The 16837-nt window shown below is 49.5% G+C and overlaps 1 pseudogene; it reads left to right on the top strand.

Moving 5' to 3' along the window:
• The first annotated feature begins 288 nt into the window (after positions 1-288).
• On the top strand, positions 289-1056 carry LOC125556021 (oleosin 16 kDa pseudogene; annotated as a pseudogene).
• The last annotated feature ends 15781 nt before the right edge of the window (positions 1057-16837 follow it).

Genomic DNA, 16837 nt, shown 5'->3' on the forward strand with positions numbered 1-16837 from the left:
ACTTCAGACGCGTGGGCCGGCAAGGCGACGGGCACACCGTCGATGGAGGACGTCATTTTGAAACCCTGTCCTGCAGGCTGCTCGTCGAGCTCAGCGGCGCGGGAAGGGTACTGCATTCGCAACACGTAGGATGGGAGGACGCCGGGAGCCTGCAAGTTGGCACGTACGTGGCACGGCTTGAGGCATCGCTATCCATGCAGATCACGCCCCTCGCCACGTGCCCCATGTATGCGGCCACATGTCCGAGACTCGCTCCACCGCCTTCGTCCACACTCTCACCCACATCGCATCTTATATAGCACGATCCATCTCGGCGAGAAACCCACCGCGCATTTGGCTATCGCATTTCTCAGGTGAGGCTCAGGTTCCCGAGTAGCGAAGCTTCAAGTGCGCATCTGGGTACCGGCATGGCTGGAGAGCAGGCGTTCCACCGGGGAGGCGTGCACGGAGGCGGCAGCGCCATCGGGCCGGACTACATGCGGGCCATCCGCGGCGACGACGACTACTACGGCGGGCACGGCCAGGGCCACAGCCAGCCGGCGGCCGTCACCCTCGCGAAGGGGGTGGCCGCGGCGGCGGCGGCGGGGTCGATGCTGCTCCTGTCGGCCCTGACGCTGACGGGCACGGTGCTGGCGCTGATCGTGGCGACGCCGCTCCTGGTGCTCTTCAGCCCCGTGCTGGTGCCCGCGGCCATCGCCGCCACGATGCTGACGGCCGGGTTTGTGTCGTCGGGGGCGTTCGGCGCGGCGGCGGTGGGGGTGCTGGCGTGGATGTACAAGTACCTGTCGCACGGGGCGTCCTCGCCGCCGGGGGCCGACACGGTGGATCACGCGGGCGCGAAGCTGGACTCCAAGGCGCACCAGGTGAAGAACTGGGCGCAGCATCGCCTCGACCAGGCACGAACGCCGTAGACGTGTCGTCATTTGCCCTCCTATGCGTCACCAGTGTGTGTGTGGATCGACGCCTCTATATGTACGGACGTGCCCGCGAGCGGTGCTACTTACCACCGATGAATAATAAGCTGCATATCTCCTCTGGAAGAGGGAGTTAAAAATAGTACTGTAGATCTCTTCTGCTTGTTCCTTGTGCGGTTGTTCCGTCCACTTGCGCTGCTTCGTCTTTACCTGCAAGGACTTCTGATATTACTGCCTCATTTTTTTTCGAAACGGAGGTAAAGATTGCCTCATTTATTAATTAAGCAGAGGAGAATTGCCTAATTAATTACGGAAAACCGAGCAAAAACCGAAACAAGAAGGGTTAAGCCCACGCCAGACTAACACACAGGGCAAAGCCCATCCATGACCAACTCCGATGACAACCACGTCGCACCCACGCCAGACTAACACACAGGGCAAAGCCCATCCATGACCAACTCCGATGACAACCACGTCGCACACACGACACGAGGTCCATGACCTTGAAGCTGCGCCAGGGCGCACTCAACCGACAGTTGGCAGTACCCCACAGGAACTAATTTTAATTTCACTCGGAAGATATATTTTGGACCCTGATAATGTCAGAGCACATAACGATTTTTTCTTTTTTGAGTAACAGCACTTTATTCAGATATCCCTGATAAGTTTAGGGATTACAGCTACGAGCAAGTTTAGTTTGTGTGCTGGTACATTCAACAAACGTTTTACGTGTGCTGGTACATTCAACAAACGTTTTACATTAATAAAAGAGCAAGCTTGAAAACCTGCTGCCAGGGATTTGATGTCGTGAATAAAAGAGCAAGCTTGAAAACCTGCTGTCAGGGATTTAATGTCAGCAATCACCGTAACTACTGTAGATCAATCCTAGCCTCTGACTGTCTCTCCTTGGTCCAGAGACTTGAGCACATGACGTTTTTTATGACAGAAGTTGCCCGTTGCCATCAAAGCAATTCTGCACTGACAGTGGTGCAGTCTGATCGTATTCTTCTGCAATCTATGGAGTTCATTTCTGCCCTTCGGTATTGCTACACCCTGGCCATTTATGTCCTTCCGAAATGCAGTACCCGACACATGAATGCTCGGCGTAAACCGGCGATCCTGCTCTCAGGTGAGCAGTGAAGTGTAAGAAAACAGAAAATTTGTTGGGACAATGTTCAATGTTTCATTGGGCAAGGGAAAAGTCATGCTCTAAAGATGTTATTTTGATTTTATCTATTTTTTTCATCGAAGTCGTTGCATCATGAAACTGAAATTTTGCACGGTGAAACATCAAACAAAGTTAGCTTAAAAAATCTTTAACATTTAACATTTTTTGTGTTTTACTGTTACTTTTTACTTTTCTCTCTCCATATTTTACTGTTCACCCTAAGTGCATATGCACTCGGAGCAGACACTCTCACTAATCGCTCTCAACTCTCATCTTATGTTTTTTTTTGCAGGATAAATGCTTTCATTACTTAATCAAGATGTCCTTACAATCAAGAGAAGCATCTCCATCAACTCACCCGGACCAGCCCCTAGCCAGGTCATGGTCTTACCTTGGATCTACTGGCAAACACTGCTAATATATCACTAACCTTATTGTGAGACCTAACAATATGAAAAATACAAGTTTGTCTAAAGGATAACAAGTACTTAATCTCCTTAACAATGAAAGCATAGATAGAGCGATCAACGACGTCACATGAGATCATGGTCACGGCCTCAAGAGGATCCATTTCCACCACTAGGAAGGTTGCTTCGTTGAATTGCCAATGAGAGCCCTTCCATGCATGCGCAGAGCTTTGCCTCCAAGGCATCTCTACAGGAATACAAGGTCCTGCACGCTGAGAAATTAATGATCCCACGGTGGTCACGTAAGATCTTTCCAGCTCCAGCATTACTAGAAGAATCGAACGACCCGTCAGTGTTCAGTTTGTTCCACCCCAGCTCCGGTGGCCTCCATCTTCTCTCCTCTGGCACACTATTGACGGTTTCAGCTGGCACCGATTTCTCATACACTATGGGAGATCTGCCCTTTGCTGGATCTGCATGCGGGTATAACTTAATTCCGATCAGGGAATCAACATAGCTTCGCAAGAACCGTACTGAAGCCTCCATATGTGGTGCGGGCTTGTTATGCACCACTTCATTCCGGACAAACCAACTCCTCCAAAAAATCATCATGACCATCATTCGCCCCACATCGTTCAATGGTGCTAGAACATGAAGAAGCCACTCCCGCCCATCATGTCGTAGAGACTCTATCTCCGGGATCATCCATATCTTAGACATGGCGAGGTACAGGTCCCTTCCAAACTGACAGTTAACAGAAGGGTGAAAGTTGTCTTCTTCCTCCATCCCACAAACCGGACACCTGCTTCCTACTTCAAGTCCAATTTTATGTTTCCGCTGCCAAGTAGGGAGTGAGTTAGTGGCTAGCCTCCATGCAAAGTTACGCACCAAAGGCGGTGCCCAACTTTTCCAAATAAAGTCCCAACACTTCCTCTGTCCTGACGGTGACGAACTAGACGATGCATCAGTGGCCCGGTGCGCCTCCTCAAAGGCAAGATTATAGGCCGACTTAACAGTGAATATACCATGCTTACCTACCCCCCATGCTATCACATCGTCCTCCATCCTCGGGGATGCTCTGATCTTCGCTATTTCTTGTACATCCGCATCAACAAAATATTCATTCAGTAGCACATAGTTCCATGATCCGTTCTGATTTAACAAGTCAGACACGAAACGAACACGACATCTTCCCTGCGGGGAGATTGATTTATAAGAGAAAGGCCTAGGGATCCAGTTATCTCACCAAACTCGAATACTTCTGCCATTGCCAACTCTCCAAACTAGACCCTTCTTCAACAGCTCCAATCCATAACTGATCGCTTGCCAAGACGACGACGCATTCCCGGAAAAACTGTGTCATCCAGCCTGCCCAATGGGTAATACCTTGCTTTTAAAACTTGCGCGCACATGCTATCTGGTTTAGTTAAAAATCTCCATGCTTGGCGTGCTAACAGTGCTTGATTAAACATCCGAAAGTCACGAAACCCCACTCCTCCCTTTGACTTGGACTGCAACAAATGGTCCCATCCACGCCAATGCACTTTCCTCTTGCCTTCCGCCGAGCCCCAATAAAAGTTTCTTACCATACGAGTAAGATCATCACATACCGAGAAGGGTACTTTGAAAACACCCATTATGTAGGTAGGCAGCGCCTGAGCGACAGACTTGATCAACACCTCACGCCCCGGTTGGGCTAGATGTCCATCCCCCCACTGCACCAATCATTTTGTCAGTCTAGTCTGCAAGTTCTGAAAACGCCCTTTCGACATCCTCCCCTCCGGTGTAGGCATCCCCAAATACTTATCCTCAAAGAATTGGCTAGTAACCTTGATGTAGGGTAGGAACCCTATGGGCCGATCTTTCACGAAAGGAGCGGATCCCGCGATGAACAAGAAGAACACGAGGAGGGAAACGAGGGGAAAAACACGGGGGAAACACAAGAGAGACACCCAAACCAACAAGAATGATCACACAAGTGCTAGATCCATGAACATAAAGGGAGATACAAGATCCAAAGTCAACAACGGACGATACACGGTAACCGGTCTTCTCCGTGAGGAGGTCTTGATGGTCTTCTCCGCAAGGAGGTCTTGAATCCAAAGGGATCTTCTTCATAGAGGTCGTGGTCTCTCTCGTGGAGTAGATCCGATGTGGATGAGCAATGCTCTATCTCTAAAATGAGCTAAACCAATGCTAACCCTAACTAGGAGGTGGTGGAGGAGTATATATAGTCTAGGGACACGAAGGGGGAAGTGAGGGGTACATGGGCTTCGGCCCGCAACACTGGACACAGCCAGGGGCCGGTCGTCCGACAGGTACCGGACGTCCAGTGGCTCGCGAGGGTCCGGTCGTCCGGTACTTGTCGGGCATCCGGCGTTTTGGCTCGGATGAGGTGGCGCCGGATTTTCGGGGCGGTCGGACGTACGGACGCTGGAGTGTGTCGGACGTCCGGGACTTTTCGGACGTTCGCTCATTTTGGCTCGGGTGCGGGATCGCCGGTCGTCCGGTCTGGGCCGGTCGTCCGGTGGGTCTTCAGGCGTCGGACTTCCGGTCCTGACCGGTCGTCCGATGGTTGGAGCTTCTTCCGTGGCCCTTCTTCTTGTTCCTCGTGCTTGGTATCCTCGCCTTCTTGTCCATGGGCTTCCTCTTGGTTCCTAGTCATGCATAGCACACATGTTTGAGGTAGTAGCCATGTCTAACGTATGGAAAGTGATGGTTCTAAGAGGAGCGAGCTCACCTTGTGTCCAACGGTGCCTAGTTGAGGTCTTGTCTTATGTTCTCTTGGGTCTTGGAGAGTAGTCGGAGTGTACATGGGATGAACGTGGGATGCTCCGCATCATCTTCCCCCCTTGGGAAAGATCCGACCTCGGATCGTGATCCTCATCACCATGGAAACGGTTGTCGTGGACGGAGTTGAAGGCATGGTGCAATCCAAGTACTCCAAGGTGTCTCCGGTATGTGGTACATGCAAAATGAGCAAACACGAAGTACACTTGGAAATACAATGGTTAGCGCACACAAAGTGTCCATCATGTAAGAATGAGTCTGTGCAACAAGATTGATCATGACAAGGTGCATGAAGCTTATCCAAAAGAGATGGAATGGTATGCAAAGCATTCATGGGAGCACAAGCATTCATGGCGCACACAAATGTGTTGTGAATATGATCAATGCAACCACGGTGCAAAATGATGTCATAGAGAGACGGTTTATCAATAGTATGAATATGGCAATGGATGCTCAAGATGAGTATATGATCATGCAATTGATGATGGGCAATATGATCATAATGTATGAATATGCCATCAAGGTAGATCACAACAAATTTGCTAAGGAAATGCACAAGCTCATATATCATGGATGACATGGGAATACAAGATGCAACAAGGCAATCATAATATGAGTCAATCCATGTATAAGATGCAAATTTGTCATGTATGTGAGATGTCCAATGAGCATGACATGTGTGAGCACAATCAACAAATATGGAGGTGTTGGTGTACCAATGCTCGATTTCATGGCATGAGTGGAGGTTCGAAGGTTCTTCCAATAAGTCCGAGCACTCCTTAATGTGAAGGTCCATAGAGCCAATCTTCAATGTCGCTCCTCCATTCGCGAGATGTACCATGTAGACAACAAGAAGGAAACAACAATGAAAGAGTGACCCATCCAATATGCTTATTTGAGGATGTCTCAAAGGGAAGGAGTTCACCTTTAGGAGATTCTCGCAAATGTTGGTGTTGCACATTGTGTATGCCTTCACATGATCAAATTGTGTCATGACGGTATCGCCTTGTGAATCCTTCAACATGAAAGAACATGACAAACACTCGGAAAAACAAATGAAGTTAGCGGAGATGCAAAACCTATCATTCATGTGGTAAAATACCCAACAAGTGTATGCATCATGCTCATCATAAGAAAGGACAACAGAGCATTTCATAGTATGGAGGTATATGATGCGAGAACAACCAAATACAATAGGCTCAATCAAGCAAGCATGCATCACAAGTAAAGTGTCCAAGTCTCCACGATCAATAAGCATAGATGCAACAATTGGAGGCAAGCGACAATGTAACACCCACGATGCGGCTATATCTCCCACGTGTCGGAGCACGACTTAGAGGCATAACCACATTGTAGGCATGTCGCAAGAGGGGTAATCTTTACACATCCCATGTACTGAATAAGAAAGAGGTACAGAGTTGGCTTACAATCGCCACTTCACACAATACATAAATATAGCATTACATCATCCAGAATACAATCAAGGTCCGACTATGGAACAAAAATAAAGACAACCCCAAATGCATAAGATCCCCGATCGCCCCAACTAGGCTCCACTACTGATCGTCTGGAAAGAAAACATAGTAACGTCCTAAGTCCTCGTCGAACTCCCACTTGAGTTCGGTCGCATCCCCTGGAATGACATCATCGGCACCTGCATCTGGTTTTGGAAGTAATCTGTGAGTCACGGGGACTCAGAAATCTCACACCCTCGCAATCAAGACTATTTAAGCTTATGGGTAGGGAAAGGTAGTGAGGTGGAGCTGCAGCAAGCACTAGCATATATGGTGGCTAACATACGCAAATGAGAGCGAGAAGAGAAGGCAAAGAACGGTCGAGAAGCTACAAAGATCAAGAAGTTATCCTGAAAAACTACTTACGTACAAGCATAACACGAGACCGTGTTCTCTTCCCGGACTCCGCCGAAAAGAGACCATCACGGCTACACACACTGTTGATTCATTTTAATTAAGTTAAGTTTCAAGTTCTCTACAACCAGATATTAACAAATTCCCATCTACCCATAACCACGGGCATGGCTTTTGAAAGTTCAAAACCCTGCAGGGGTGTCCCAACTTAGCCCATCACAAGCTCTCACGGTCAATGAAGGATATTCCTTCTTCCAGGACGACCCGATCAGACTCGGAATCCCGGTTACAAGACATTTCGACAATGGTAAAACAAGACCAGCAAAGCCGCCCGATGTGCCGAAAAATCCCGATAGGAGTCGCACGTATCTCGTTCTCAGGGCACGCCGGATGAGCCAGACGTCGGGTTGGCATAGACCCTGGTTGCCCAGGGGGCGCCGGACATCGCTCAGGTTGGACCAACACTTAGAGAAGCACTGGCCCGGGGGGGTTTAAAATAAAGATGACCCTTGAGTCTGCGAAACCCAAGGGAAAAGGCTAGGTGACAAATGGTAAAACCAAGGTTGGGCCTTGCTGGAGGAGTTTTATTCAAGGCGAACTGTCAAGGGGTTCCCATTATAATACAACCGTGTAAGGAACGCAAAATCAAGGAACATAACACCAGTATGACGGAAACTAGGGCGGCAAGAGTGGAACAAAACACCATGCATAAGGCCGAGCCTTCCACCCTTTACCAAGTATATAGGTGCATTAAAGTAAACAAGATATAATAATGATATCCCAACAATAAACATGTTCCAACAAGGAACAAACTCCAATCTTCACCTGCAACTAGCAACGCTATAAGAGGGGCTGTGCAAAGCGGTAATATAGCCAAACAACGGTTTGCTAGGACAAGGTGGGTTAGAGGTTTGACATGGCAATATGGGAGGCATGATAAAGCATGTGGTAGGTATCACGGCATAGGCATAGCAATAGAGCGAGCAACTAGCAAGCAAAGATAGAAGTGATTTCGAGGGTATGATCATCTTGCCTGCAAAGTTCTCCGAGTTGACGTAAGCTTGATCCTCATAAGCGTACTCAATGGGTTCCTTGATCACGTACTCGTCTCCCGGCTCTACCCAAAGCAAGAACACAAGCAAAGGTAACCACAATCAACCACGGTGCAATGCGCAAACAACATGATGCAAAACATGGCATGATATGCGGGATGTAATATGCAATGCATATGCGTGCTCCAGAAGGAAAAGATTGAACCAGGCCTCAACTTGGCAAACCAAGTGCCGCTAGAAAGATGAGTTGATTTCGGTCAAAATCGATATAAAGATCACCGGAATCGGATGCACGGTTTGCAAATGGCAAGCAAAACAATAATGGCACAAATCTGCGATTAACAACACGATGCCATCTAAAATGCAACAAGAAACTAAGCTACTGCACTCTAACATAGCAACAAAGCACATGACAGTGATCTACTCAAGATGCTTGACAAAAGATGAACACTTAGCTACGGCTAAATCACACAATAGCAGGTTCAAACAAGCATGGCAAAAGTGCAAAAGATAAAAGCATCACAGACTTAGTGAAAACAACATGTCAGGAATTTAACATCAGGAAGCAATGTTTAGAGCAAGATAACAACATGCTACAGGATCAGATCATAGCAAGGCAAGGCATGGCATATGGCATGAATCTACTCAAAGCATATAACAAAAGTCCCTTACCGACCATAAGCCAAAAAGAATCAGAAAATATGATGGCACCCATGTAAACATAACAAGTTTCGTTAACAGATTCAGACTTGGCAGAAAACTGGACATGGCAAAAACAGAGTTACGTAGGCATGATTGCGAGCTCGATGCACTCACCACAAGGCATTGCATGACAACCTAAGCATACACCCAGCAAGAAGACATGTTAAAGAAGCTAACCATGGCAAGAACCATCTCATAGCATGCATGGATCAACTATAGCAACCTTGGCAAAATTGATTAACACGTAAACAATCTGCCAGGAACATTTTATAGCAAAAGTAGAGCAAGATTGAGTCATTCTAGGGTACTCCATAATTTCAAACAAAGACATGGATGGATAGAACATAACAATATCTCAAAATCATCCTTACTGAACATGCTCAAAAGAGGCATGGATCACTCTGTAGCAACATGAATACATGGCATAAAAATAACATCTAGGAAATGACTTAGAAGAATTCTAAGTCCCTGAAATCAGCAACATCATGAGAGCTACTTTGCATGCTTGTGCTAGTCACCACATTGATCACAAAAATACATGGCATACACCCCTGTAAAGATGGCATGGCATAGCCCAAAATACATGTAGGGCTCAAGTTCATAGGAGGCACACAATAATCATGGCAAAAATGACAAATGCTCATAATCTCTTAAGAAACAGAAATTAACATTTTATAGCACTCTTGCAACAGCATTTTAGGCATCAAGAAGGACTCAAACAAACATGGTGCAATGGAATGAAATGAAGAGGACATCCTAACGAACAATTTGATATATCACATGCCCAAAACGGAGCTACGAATGCGGAGTTATGATGCAATGAACATGGCCTGAAAAAGTTACAGATCCGGGGACTTAGAAGAAAAATCACCTCCGGATCTAGGGTTGACCCGGGCACGCAAAACGAGGTGATGACGGATCTCGCCGGAGACGACGCCGGACGACGGCCGGAGACGAGGGAGAGGCGGCGGCCGGGCTCGGGGGCACCGGATTCGGTCCGGCCCAACCGGATCCGCGGCGAGGCGGGAGGAAGCAGCGACGGTGACCGGCGAGTGGGGCGGTGGGCGGCAGCGCACGGCGGCCGGCGGCGAAGAGCATGGGTGCGGGCAGCGGTGGGGGGCGGCGTGAGGCGCGGGCGCTGGCGGCAGGCGGCGGCGGGTGACGAAGCCATGTACCTAGGGTAGGGTCATGGATCTGTCCAAGATACCCTCCCCAAGGACATCTCTAAAAGAACCAGAGGCAGTCGAAGAAGATCATCATCCACTCGACCATGAAGTTATGTTCCACTCGACAGCTTTGAAGACACTCGACCATGCGAACAACCACTCGACCACCAGAAGATGTGAAGCCACTCACTCCGCAACGGTCGGGATTTAAGTCATAGCTTTAATAATCATTTATAGCACTTTACTCCGGACGTTACCAGTAACGCTCCTCCTTTATGAACATTGAACCCTGTGTAACGGAGGGGAGCCGGGGTCCTGGCGCACTCTATATAAGCCACCCCCCTCCTCTGGGACAAGGGTTCGCACCTTTTGTAATTCACACGCATATATCCAGTCGACCGCCTCCGGACTCCGGGACGTAGGGTTGTTACTTCCTCCGAGAAGGGCCTGAACTCGTAAAACTCGCGTGTACAACTCCTCCATAGCTAGGATCTTGCCTCTACATTCCTACCCCCTATTCTACTGTCAGGCTTAGAACCACGACAGTTGGCGCCCACCATGGGGCAGGTGTCTTAGCGATTTTTTGGAGAAGTTGCAAGTTTTCCGATCCCCGTCATCATGGTCTCAGGCGGAGGTTTGGCTGAGGGCCGCGAGATCCATCTCGGCACGCTCATGTTTATCGCCGACGACTCCGCTTGGCTTCAGGAGGCTCCACTCGACGTCGACGCGCTCCCCGTCCGCGGGGCGACGCACTTTCGCGCGTGCGTCTGTGGCGTCCTCCAGCAGCTTTCCCCCTCCCTGCAGCCCGCCGGAGCAAACGTTCCGGTCAGTCGAGGCTTCAGCAGTGGGTGAGGCATGCGGTGGCCCGCCAGTCGGCCACCCCTCAAGTCGTGGCGATCGAGCCTGACGAAACTCTCTACGGCTTGTTTGATCTGTCGACTGGCTCCGTAGAGACTGCATCCGAGTGCGACAGCAGCGACCCAGCGGCAGAAGTTTTGATGGTCAATGGACCACGCGGTCCTCCTGGCTTCACCCGTGAGGACGGAGGTGATGGGGACGGCGATCCATCGCGCGTTCATGAAGAGTACCGCCCCGAACCCCTCTCTTCGCAGCAGAGGGAGGAACTTCGCCGCCAGAACATGGATGCACTGCATACTCCTATAGTTGGAGAAACCCCTGAGGCCCAGGCCTTGGAGCAGGCGCGCTTGGCCAACTTGACTGAGCACACTCGACTGGAGAACCTCCAGCGTGCACTCGACGATCGCGCTCGGCAACGTGCTCCCGAATCCAGTCGACGCCAGCTTTTTCCACCTCCGACTCAGGTATACCGAACCCTGATCCAGAATCTAGCAGTTGCTGCCCGGATAGCGGAGTCGATCCAACCTTCCCAGTCAGAAGCTGGCCGAGGTTTGGTGCAGATCTAAGCTTTGCTCTGGGCGGCGGGAGAACAGAATACAGTCGTATCTCAGTCGTGGAATAGGATCCATAGCAGATCCGTGGTTGCAGACACAGTTCAGTCGGCCCACAGCCCAAGATCGCCCCCGAGGCGTGAGGGACGTGGAGATCGATGAGATCAATACAAAAACCGTGAGCAGTATGATCACCGAGTTGATTGCGATGATCGTCGTCGAGTGCCCACGCCTCCCCCAAGGAGTGGGTCGTACGTGCCTCAGCAGCATGAAGACAGGCGCCCTCACAGTGTTGGGCGAGGGATTCCAGCCAACCCTAGTGAACCAGGCTTTGATGCGAGATCTATTCTCGTTCAGGGCTTGGTCGACAAAAACAGAGCTCACCGAGAGGGCCATGACAGGGATCCGCAAACCAGCAGCAGGGTGCATGTCTCAGGTCCAGAGTGCTTCAGCAGAGCCATCAGGGCTGCAGTGATTCCCCCCAACTTCAGGTTGGCGACTGGAGTTAGTAAGTTCACTGGTGAGTCCAAGCCTGACACCTGGCTTGAATACTACCGAGTGGCTGTCCAGATTGGTGGCGGCAATGATGAAGTGGCCATGAAACACCTTCCTCTGATGTTGGAGGGCTCGGCTAGAGCATGGCTGAATCAGTTGGCACCTAACAGTATTTATACTTGGGAAGATCTCGCCCGAGTGTTTGTCAGAACATTCGAGGGCACTTGCAAACGGCCGGCAGGTTTGACAGAATTATAGTGTTGCGTTCAGAAACCGAATGAAACTTTAAGGGATTATATCCAGAGATGGATCACCCTGCACCACACGGTGGAGGATGTGTCTGATCATCAGGCAATTTGTGCCTTTAAGGAAGGTGTCAGGTATCGGGAGTTGAATCTAAAATTCGATCGGACAGGAAATATGACTCTGACTCGGATGATGGAGATTGCCACCAAGTATGCCAATGGTGAAGAAGAAGAACGACTCCGAAGTGGCAAGCACAAAGCAGTCGCCCATTAAGCCAGAGGAGGAAACTCCAGTCGGAAACAGAAGCGTAAGGCCGAGCCAGCTGCTCCTGGTGAAGCCTTAGCTGTGGTTCAAGGAAAGTTCAAGGGGAAGCCCAAAGGGACGTGGAACCCCAAGAAAGTAAAAGATCAAGATGGAAATGACGTGCTGGATCTGCCGTGCCACATCCACACCAAAATAGACGAGGAGGTTAATTTCATTTATCCGAAGCACACCACTCGGCAGTGTCGACTCCTAATCCAGCAATTCCGAGAGAAATAGCCCAAGGAAAAGGAGAAGGAAGCAGACAAGGCTGAGGATGAGGAAGAAGATGATGATGGTTATCCCCACGTGAATTCCACTCTGATGATTTTTGCTGACGTTGAGAGCAAAAGTCGATTGAAAGTCATCAACAGAGAAATGAACATGGTCGCTCCGGTGACACCCAGTTATTTGAAGTGGTCGCAGACTGCCATAACATTCGACCAGTCTGATCATCCAGTGCACATAGACACCCCTGGGAGGCAAGCACTGGTGGTCGACCCGGTGGTCGAAGGCACTCGACTGATGAAGGTCCTGATGGATGGTGGCAGTGGCCTGAACATACTGTATGCAGAGACCTTGAAGGGAATGGGCATTCCGATGTCCAGACTCAGTGAAAGCAATATGAGTTTCCATGGGGTCATTCCAGGCAAGAAGGCTGCATCACTTGGCCAGATTGCTCTCGACGTGGTTTTCGGTGATTCCAAGAATTACCGCAAAGAAAAGTTGACATTTGAAGTTGTGGATTTCTAGAGTGCCTATCATGCCATTCTGGGTAGGCCAGCTTATGCACGTTTTATGGTTCAACCATGTTACATATACCTCAAATTGAAGATGCCTGGTCCCAAAGGGGTGATCACTATCGCTGGTAATCGGAAGAAGGCAGAAGAGTGCTTCCAGAAGGGTTCAAAGATCGCCGATGCACAGATGGCCGTGGCAGAATTGTAAGAATCCCAGAAGAATGCAGATCCGAGTGATTTGTTGCGAGCCAAGAAGCCATCCACAGATTCAGCATTCTAGTCGTCTGGTGAAACAAAGTCGATTCACATTCACCCGACAGACCCCAATGATGCTCCGACTCACATTTCAACCACACTCGACTCCAAATAGGAAGAAGCGCTCATCCAGTTCCTCCGTGAGAATTGGGACATCTTTGCATGGAAACCTTCGAACATGCCGGGTGTTCCCAGGGGACTGGCTGAGCATCGTTTGCGAGTCGACCCAAAAGTGAAACCAGTCAAAGAACATCTTCGACGGTCCGCCGTACAGAAGAGAAAGGCAATCGGTGAAGAGGTGGCTCGGCTTTTGGCAGCTGAGTTATCCGAGAGATTTACCACTCCGAGTGGTTAGCCAATGTTGTCATGGTCCCAAAGAAGGACGACTCACTTCGCATGTGCATTGACTTCAAGCATATCAATCGAGCATGCCCGAAAGATCACTTTCCTCTCCCTCGCATCGATCGGATAGTCGAATCGACTGCGGGGTGTGAGCGTTTGTCCTTTTTGGACGCCTACTCCGGGTACCACCAGATCCGTCTGTACGGACATGTCGAGATAAAGACAGCTTTCATCACCCTGTTTGGGTGCTTCTGTTATGTCACAATGCCATTCGATTTGAAGAACGCTGGATCCACATTCATGTGGATGATTCAGAAGTGCCTGCTCACTCAGATGAGTCGGAATGTGGAAGCATGCATGGATGACATCGTGGTCAAGTCACGTAAAGGTTCTGACCTACTGATTGACCTTGCTGAAACCTTTGCCAACCTCAGAGGGTATGATATCAAGCTTAATCCATCAAAGTGCACGTTTGGAGTTCCGGGCGGAAAATTACTCAATGTCATGTGTGGTGGAGTCACTTATGTCAATCATGTGGTGGTGGCTCTCCTCACATGGCAATTGGGGCTCGTCATAAGTGGGTGTCGGAGAGATGTAGGTGCAAATGTCTCCATGCTCAATCATGTCGTAGTTGTAGCCGTGGATGAAGGCCGAAGATGGCACATCGTCACTCTCCTCTAAGACCAAAGATAAGGTCTCATCTGCGGTCTCGTAGCTTGACTCGGAGTATGAGTCCAATATGGACGCCGTCTTCATGTTGTTGAAGAGGTTCGCGCTCGTCGCCATGGTCGAAGGGGATGGCCCTAGCTCGACCGTCTTGTCGCCGTCTTGTTGTTGGAGGCCCATATGATGTGGCACCTCGTAGCTCGTCTCCATGACCGAAGGGAATTTCCCATGCTCAGCCATCTTCCTTGAGGGGCTTCCGAAGATGGAAGTGTCACCCTCGCTCGTAGGTGGTCGCCTCGTTGGTGAAGATATCGATGTAGGCGAACTCATGGGAAGTAGGCGAAGATGTCGTACATCCAAAGGCGAAGATGCCTTGATAGCACTTGGCGAAGATGCCGAAGTGGTTGTTGTAGCCGTAGCTCCGTCTTGGTGGTGCTCGTCTCACGGTCTTCTCTTTTGCTCTTGAAGCTTGGCCTTGGCGTGAAGTAGGGCTTGTTGGGACTTGTAGGTAGGCGCATCTCGAGCATCTTCATGTTGATGGTGGCGTTTTTGCACTTGAACTTGTAGTAGATGTCGTTCGTCGTCGTCGTGCACATGTTGCTTGGAGGTGACTTGTCCTTCATGACGAGGTGGATCACGAACGTGACGGTGGTCGCCATGGAGATCTGGACGTGGACGACTTGCGCTTGCATCATTTGTGCGCTTCGAAGACTTGTGACTTGAACGTCGCCGCCTTGAGGATGATGAAGGGGAAGTAGACTTGATCAAGGCCCGAATCTCCTCCATCCTTGCATCTTGCTCCTCCTTTTGTGTGGAAAGCTTATTGTCGATGTAGTCCCTTTTCCTTGTTTCGGAGTGACAAATGTCGACGGAGAGGTTGTCGATACGCTCCCGCAATCTTGATTGTGCGCCTTGCATTTGTCATTGTAGAACGAAGATTGACGCTTTGGTGATGTAGTTGTTCACGCCTTCGTTGTTGTCGAAGACCGAAGATGATGGAGACTTGTCCCTAAGTAGCCGAAACACCTTAGGAAATGGAAAAACCGTGAACTCAAAATCTCAAATGTCAAATATCAAATGGTGGTAGCGGGAATGCGGTGGTGGTTGCGGAAGCTCAAAGGGATTGCGGAAATGCAATGATGGGTTGTGGAGTACGCAATGCGGAAATGGATGGTAAGGTGGTGGACTATACACGGTGTCGGAGTTGTAAGCATGGTCCCTAAGTAGCCGAAACACCTTAGGAGACACAACTCACAACACAAACAAAATTGGGTTAAGTCGGTATGGAAGAAGTGTATGGTTGATAAGCCTATGCGGAAGTTGTGGTGGTGGTGGTTGATGAAGAAGCAACCGTCCCTAAGTAGCCTAGACACCTTAGGAGACTCAAATCACTCCTCAAGCAACCACTAATGCGATGGGGATCAATATTGGTTAGGTTGCGGAAGTCGGTGGTGGTGTAGCGGATGATGTGGTGGAAGCCCTAGGCAAAGATGCCAAAATTCACAAAATTTGATGGAGTCAAAAGATGTTGGTGGTATTTTTGTGGGAAGGGGGATGTCAAGAGCTTTTCAACGAGCTAAAGAATGCGAAAATCGGACTCCTGATGAATTAGTTATGGCCAAAACAAAATTTGAGCGAAATCAGTTTTTATAGGTTACAGACGTCCGAACAAGGTTGGATGTCCGGGGGCGGACGTCCGGGCGGGCTCGGAAATCCGGAAATTCGGCTCGGGTTAGGGGTTCTGGTCGTCCGGAAAAGGTCGGACGTCCGGTCGTTCCAAGGGCTCCGGACGTTCGTAAAAGGCCGGTCGTCCGGTGGGTCGGGGTCAACGCGAGATTGGAGATCCGGGGCGCGATTTTGGGCGGAAAATGATGATTTTGGGGTCAAAATTGATGAGATTTCTTGGATGGAAAGTGGGGAAAATTGGGGAAATGCTAGATCCACTCGAAACCAAGCAAATCCATGGATCAAATCCAACAAAACTTCATCAAACCAACAAATCACAAGAAAATTGGGGCTATTTTTGGTGGAGATTTTCGAAATTGGGGAAGAACACAACAAAATCAAGCTAGAAAACAACGAGAGGAGGCTCCGAAATCGTGATCAACGTGGCTCATGATACCAAGATTATGTAGGGTAGGAACCCTATGGGCCGATCTTTTACGAAAGGAGCAGGATCCCGCGATGAACACAAAGAACACGAGGAGGGAAACGAGGGGAAAACACGGGGGGAAACACAAGAGAGACACTCAAACCAACAAGAATGATCACACAAGTGCTAGATCCATGAACATAAAGGGAGATACAAGATCTAAAG

Source organism: Triticum urartu, chromosome 5A, assembly GCF_056163025.1.
Source record: "Triticum urartu cultivar PI428250 chromosome 5A, HENAU_Tu73, whole genome shotgun sequence".
Classification (NCBI taxonomy): domain Eukaryota; kingdom Viridiplantae; phylum Streptophyta; class Magnoliopsida; order Poales; family Poaceae; genus Triticum; species Triticum urartu.